Here is a 7,500-nt window from a genome sequence, read left to right as displayed (position 1 = left end):
AATCTTTGGATTAGCAAAATCATATAGGAAAGATAAGAGTATGGTGTATAACATTAAAGATGACAAAGGTAATGTTATTGTAGAACCCAACAAGATAAACGAGAGTTATTTTAAAAACCTACTGAATGTGGGAGGTGAAGACATAGATGAAGGTATAGAGAACGAAGAGGACGTTAAAGAGAGACAAGACCAAGATGATGAAATAACAAGAAACGAGCTAGAAGAAGCCCTGAAGGAGATGAAAAACGATTAAGCACCGGGATGTGATGCCTTACCGATCGAGCTGATAAAGGAGGGAAGTGATGCCCTAAAAGAGAAGATATTGACAATATCAAACAAGGCCTGGAGAGAAGAAACTATTCCACAAAGTTGGGACAAGACCATTATACTACTGGTCTATAAAGGTAAAGGCGACTCAGGTTTCTGTGGTAAATACAGAGGTATCTCTCTCATAAATCAAGTAGCTAAACTTTATGAAAGAATCCTAGAAAAGAGAGCAAGAACAGTGATAGAGCCGAAATTAGAAGAAGAATGGTTTGGAGTAGAAAAGATAGAAGTACATCTGACCCCATTTTTATTTCAAGAATGGTCATGGAAAAATGCTGGGAGTATAAAAAAAATTGTATTATGCTTTTATAGACTTAGCAAAAGCATTTGACTCCGTTCTAAGAAACACATTATGGAAATGTTTGATGGAGGAGTATGAAATGACAAGCAAACTGCAGAGAGCCAAAGAGAATACATATAAGCCATGTTCGTGCCTTGTTAGAACTGGTTATGAGAAGGATGAATGGTTTGATATAACAACAGGAGTGAAACAAGGAAGTGTTTTGTCCCCATTATTATTCATAGCATAAATGGATAGCATTATCAAAAAGTATAAAAAGAGAATAAGAGATCAAGGAGATGGGGATGGAGATATACTAGTGTATGCAGATGACATTGCCTGCTGAAGTAACGACAGATTACAGTTAGAAAGAGCTCTAAATTGTTGGAAAAGATGCTTTAATGAGGCGGGGCTAAGCATTAATATTCAGAAGATTGAAATACTAATCATCACTAAAAAAAATTATGACATTGTAGAAAATGAAAATGTTAAAGAAGCACATTGTGTTAAGTATCTTGGAAGCATATTTACAAAAGATGAATGCAACAATAGGGAAGAGATAACTGAAATAATATCAAAGTACAGTAGAGGTGTCTGTGCCTTGTACCCTATCCTAAAAGATATAAATGTACCTGCGGAGGCAAAGAAAACTATTTTTGAATCAGTTTTGGTACCGATTTTAATGTATGCTGCTGAAAGCTGGACATTAACATCAAGAGACTGGAGCAGAATTCAGTCGGCAGAAATGAAAACGTTAAGAGCAATAGTAAATAAAACCAAAAGAGATCGAATTGGAAATGATGAAATAAGAGAAATGATTGAAGTAACGTCAATCAGAAGCAAGAAAAGGCACAACTAAGGTGGCTTGGGCACGTGGAGTGAATGGATGAAGAGAGAATTGCAAAGAAAAGATGGAACTGGAGACCAGAAGGTAGCAGATCTAGAGGTAGACCGAAGAAAAGATGGAAAGATGGAGTTGAAGAAATCCTAGAGGCAAATGGATTAGGAAAAATAGAGGATTTGAGGGAAGAAGGAAGCTTTGAGAGGACAATCTGGAGAAGTGTGCTGGCCCGAATGACAGGCTGAAAGCTTACTTGGGAGCAGAAGTAAGAAGTAAGAAGTAAGTATTTTATGGATATATATATACGGTACATACATATATATATATATATATATATATATATATATATATATATATATATATTTATATTTATATATTTGTTGGGAGACCTTAATGCTTAGGTAGGAAATGAACCAATAGACGGAGTGGCTTGGAAACGTGGAGTTCCAGGAAAAAATCGTAGCGGAAAGTTGACGATGGAGATGTCTCGAAAGGGAGTTGATGATAGTAAATACACTCTTTAGGAAGAAAGGCAAGCATAAGTACACATGAGAGAGGACCGTGGATGGAAGGGTGGTAGATAGAGCGTTAATGGACTATATATTGGTAACCAGGAGTATAGTAGGAAGAGTTAAAGATGTACATGTTTTAAGGAGAAAAAGTGGGGAAATATCAGATCATTTTTTGGTGGAAGGTAAATTGTGAGTAGAGGATAGGTGGAGAAAGAGGAAAAGGACAGAAGGCAGGGAGGTATTTAGAGTGAACTGAATAAGTGAGAAAGAAAAGGAGAAGGATATAATAAGAAACTGAGAGAGGAGTGGGAGGGAGTGAAGGATAAAGTAGAATTAGAAGTGGAGGAGAAATGGGGATGGTTCAAGGAGGGAGTCATAAGGTATGCAAAGATGGTGTATGGAACAAGAAGGATGGGAGAAAATAGAAGGTAGGGTAGTGAGTAGTGGGATGAAGAAGCAAAGAAGGGTGTACAAGAGAAGAAGCAAGCTTCCATAGATTGGTTACAAAGTAGGACGAGGGACTCATATGAGAGGTACAAAGTTAATAGAAGAGAAGTAAAGCATAAGATAAAGGAGGCAAATAGGAGAGCAGATGTGAAATGGGGTAAGAGTATGACAGAAAGTTTTAATAATAATAAAAAAAAAGTTCTGGAAAGAATTTAAGAGGGGAAGAGAAGGCGAATCAAGTAGAGAAGAAAGGGTAAAAGGTGTAGATGGAGAGATGATAATGGAAGAGAAGGCAGCAAGAGGAAGGTGGGCAGAGTATTTTAGGAAGTTGCTAAATGTGAAGGAGGATAGGGAAGAAAAGGTAGTTGCAGTTGCAGTGCAGTGATGAAAATAGAGGAGAAATAAGGAAAGATGAAGTGAAGGCAGTTGTTAAGATGATGAGAGGAGGTAAGGCAACTGGTCTGGATGGATGTCATGAAGAATGTCTATTAAAAAGTAGGTAGAGCGAAGTTGGACTGGCTGGTGAGGTTATTTAATGTTTGTTTAAGAGAGGGTAGAGTGCCGGAGGACTGAAGAATTGCCTGTATAGTTCCACTTTACAAGGTAAAGGGGGACAAGTGTGAGTGTTGTAGTTTCAGAGTGATCAGCTTGTTAACTGTAGTTGGGAAGGCTTATGGGAGGGTCTTGATTGAGAGGATTATGAGAGAAACAGAGGGAGTAACTGGTGAAGAACAGTGTGGGTTTAGGACAGGTAGAGGTTGCGTAGATCAGATTTTTGTGGTAAGAACGATATGTGAGAAAGCTATAGGAAAAGGTAAGGATATTTTTTTGGGCTTTTATGGATTTGGAAAAGGCTTATGATAGGATAGACAGGAAGGCACTGTGGGAGGTATTGCAGATATATGCGATAGGAGGAAAGCTGTTTAGAGTAGTCAAGAGTTTTTACAAGAGTAGTAGAGCGTGTGTTAGGATTAGAAATGGAGAGAATGAATGGTTTGCGGTAAAGGTGGGACTTTGTCAGGGATGTGTTATGTCACCCTGGCTGTTCAATTTATACATGGATGGGGTGGTACGAGAGGTAAATGCAAGAGTAATGGGTCAGGGATGGGAGATGTTTAAAGAAAATGGAGAAAAGTGGGAGATAAGCCAGTTGTTTGCTGATGACATTGCGCTTGTAGCAGGATCAGAGGAGGGATTGAGGAAGTTAGTGACAGAGTTTGGGAAAGTGTGCGAAAGAAAAATGTTGAATGATAAATGTGGGTAAAAGTAAGGTGATGAGATGTACAAGGGGTGAAAGTGGCAGCAGACTGGAAGTGAGTATTAAGGGAGAAAGACTGGAGGAAGTGGATAGCTTTAGATACTTAGGTGCGAATGTGGCAGGAAAGGGAGGAGTGGAGGTGGAGGTAGAATGTAGATTGAGAGAAACAAGTAAATGCCCAGAGGGATTAAAAAATGTAATTAGAATTAGACATTTGGGAATGGAGGCTAAAAGGAGATTGTATGAAGGAGTGATTGTGCCGACAGCACTGTGTGGGACAGAAACATGGAACATAAGGGAAGAAGAGAGGAGGAGTTTGAATGTGTTTGAGATGAGGTGCCTGAGAAGTATGATAGGGGTTACTAGGCTGGATATAGTGAGAAATGAGGAGGTGAGGAGGAGAACAGGGGTGGAAAGGGAGTTGGAAGATAGGGTTGATGAAAGAGTATTGGGATGGTTTGGACACATGGAAAGAATGAGTGAAAAAATATTAGTAAAAGAGGTGTGGAAGGTAAAGGTGGAAGGAGAGAATATGAGGGAGCGACCTAGGATGAGATGGATAGATGGGGTAAAAGGTGCTTTGGGAAAGAGGGGAATGTCTGTTGAAGAAGGACGGGAGAGGACATAAGATAGGGGTGAATGGAGAAGGGGGTGATGCATGAGGGGGAGTGGGTGGGGAATGGTGGGTGAAGGAGTATGTATGAAAAATATATTGACGCAGCCCGAAGGGATTTCCCACCATCTTTTTCTTTTTTTTTTTTTTTTTTTTTTTTTTTTTTTTTTTTTTTTTTTTGCATGAGGGGACGGAGAGGGGTGTCGCCGATTTAATGAGGCGGTCTTGCTGTGGATGTGCTGTGTCTTGCGACACTTTTTCTAACCCAGGGCAGTGGACAAGATGCAGGGATGACCCGTCATCCAGAAGGTGCCAAGATAAGAGGGAGGGAAGAGGATAGAGGGAAGTGGAGTATATTGGGGATGGAATGGGTGGGAGTGGTTTATGTCTTTGTTTTTTTTTTTTGGCTACCTCCCATGTAAAAGGGGAAAAGCCTTTGGTATATGTATATCTAATATTTCTAACATTTGACACTAATAAAATCCTTACAGTGAGGCACAATAACTCATATTTTGAGCTAGGGCCTCTCTTTGTGAGGTCACCTTTGAGCCTCCTGTTTTGCCTTTTACTCTAAGGACGCCAGCCAGCCTCTCCTGGGACTCTGGTCTCAATCACCAAATGTACATTGAAAGGAACGCCAGTGGAGATCTCCATGTGTGTGTGTGTTTGGTGTGTGTGTGTGTGTGTGTGTGTGTGTGTGTGTGTGTGTGTGTGTGTGTGTGTGTGTGTGTGTGTGTGTGTGTGTGTGTGTGTGTGTGTGTGTGTGTGTGTGTGTGTGTGTGTGTGTGTGTTTGTGTGTTTGTATTCCTGATTATAAATATGTGTTTGTTTGCATGTATGAACGCGTGTGTGTCTGTACGAGGTGTACCTGTGTGTGGGTGGGTTGGTGGTTGTGCCTGTGTGTGTGTGTCTTGGTAATAATGTGTGTCCGTGCGTGTGTATATATGGGTGTACCTCTGTGTGGTAAGTGTACCTACAGTACATGAGTTTATTTCTTTCTTTTTTTATTTTGTGTGTGTGTGTGTGTGTGTGTGTGTGTGTGTGTGTGTGTGTGTGTGTGTGTGTGTGTGTGTGTGTGTACGTGTGTGTGTAATTCACATAGTAATTCACCATGGTCTTGGATCATGTGTTGGACTCATGATCGACAGCTACTACCCTCCCGAATGAAAGCTCAGAGCTCATGTATGAACGATCTATGGTGTAACATGGTTGCTATATAAATTGGGACTTAATGCAGGCGAAAAGTACCTTGATGGTAATTTCTTCGTTTTGTTAAGAATATGATTTGGCGATTATAGGTTGAGAAGATTTTGTACAATTAGGTACTTGACCTCGGCACTGCCTCTTGCCAGGAACGTGACCTGGGGAGTCCTTCCTGCCAGGTCGGTGACCTGGGCAATCCTATCTACCAGGTCGATGACCTGGACAGTCCTCCCTGCCAGGTCGGTGACCTGGGCAGTCCTTCCTGCCAGGTTCGTGACCTGTGCAGTCCTCCCTGCCAGGTCGGTGACCTGGGCAGTCCTATCTCGTAATAAAGGGGGTTGGTGGGTTGCCGTATCAGTTATAGGCATGGATGTTTGTTCCGTTATATAAGGGTTAGTTGTATGGTTGGTGGGGTTAGTTAGACATAGTGTATATATGTTAACTTACGGTAATGTAATTGGGGTAGGTATAAGAGAGGGTTCAATGGGTTTGTCTGGTGACATTAGGCATCTTGTGTAGTCACACTCTTGGAGCATCCTATTATAATCTTGCGTAGCGTTTAGTCAGGTGTTTTGGATTGGGAAAGTGGAGAGGTTTGCAAGATTAGAGGTCTTGGCAAAGACGAGTACCATGGTGTATGCGTGTGGATCACGTGCGTGGTTGGTGTTGGTTAGTGACGGTTACAATGGGTAATAATGTGACCTGACACACACACCCAACTCCCCGCCCACGAGAGTTGGAGTAACGGTTCGCAGCGCAATGATACTGATATTATTTCAGCTCTGGACGGGATTCGAACTCAGAACACTACTACTGCGCTGTTGAGCCTTGTGTGTGTGTAAGCGTGCCTGTGTGTGTGTGTGTGTGTGTGTGTGTATGTATGCGTGTGTGTGTGTGTGTGTGTGTGTGTGTGTGTGTGTGTGTGTGTGTGTGTGTGTGTGTGTGTGTGTGGGTGGGTGCGCGCGTGTGCGCGGGCGTATGTGCAAAGGTTTTGGTAAAGGAGAGACATTTGGAAGGGAGCAAAAGGAAGGTACACACATCTCTACATTTATTATTTATTCATTTTCGTCTCCTCTTTTCTTCCCATTTTTTTTTTATTTTTTTCGTGCTTTCATCGCTCCGTTTTCTTCCGCTGTGGACATCGCCAGGTATTGACATCAATAGGGGCATTAGTCCATTGACGGGTGACATCACCCATTCATCTATGGCGTCACGACCTGTCGTCATAGGACGAAGCAATCGAGGTCGGTGTCGTCCGGAGGCTGTGTTTGTGTTGGCGTTTGTTCTTGTGTTTGTTTATATTCTTTCTATAACCTGATCCAGGCCCCCAGCTGCGAAACACACACACACACACACACACACACACACACACACACACACACACACACACACACACACACACACACACACACACACACACACACACACACACACACACACACACACACACACACACACACACACACACACACACACACACACACACACACACACACACACACACACACACACACACACAAATATATATATACATATATATGTATATATACATATATATATATATATATATATGTTACGCATAATGTAGATAATTGCCTAAAGTGCACATTAGGCAGGAAAATTGCCTAATGTGTACATTAGGCAACTTAATTTGCGCAGTGTTCACAATAGGCAAAACACTAGCCTAATGTTCACTTTAAGCAAGATTTTCATATTAGGCAAGGGTATTTTGCCTAATGTTGACTGAATGACGAGGCCGCGCCAGCTGACGAATGGCGGGTGTAGTTTGTGCGTGTGTTTTAGCCAATGGCCGGTCGCGGCGCTGAGCCGGCTGGCCGGCAGTCTGGCAGCCACAGCAGCAGAGAGTAGGTGTGTGCTCTTGCGATTTTGGGCGCCAGAGCACACACCTGCTCTCATTGTTCTTATCATTCTTAAAATGCTTGTTTCTTTTACTGTTTGTCATTATCTAATATGAATTGAATAATTAATCACTGTGCTATTTCCAGACTAGGTATTTTC

The sequence above is a fragment of the Oratosquilla oratoria genome, chromosome 37 (assembly GCF_046742065.1).
Source record: "Oratosquilla oratoria isolate Oo_2021 chromosome 37, ASM4674206v1, whole genome shotgun sequence".
NCBI lineage: Eukaryota > Metazoa > Arthropoda > Malacostraca > Stomatopoda > Squillidae > Oratosquilla > Oratosquilla oratoria.
Note: the sequence above shows the minus strand (reverse complement) of the source record.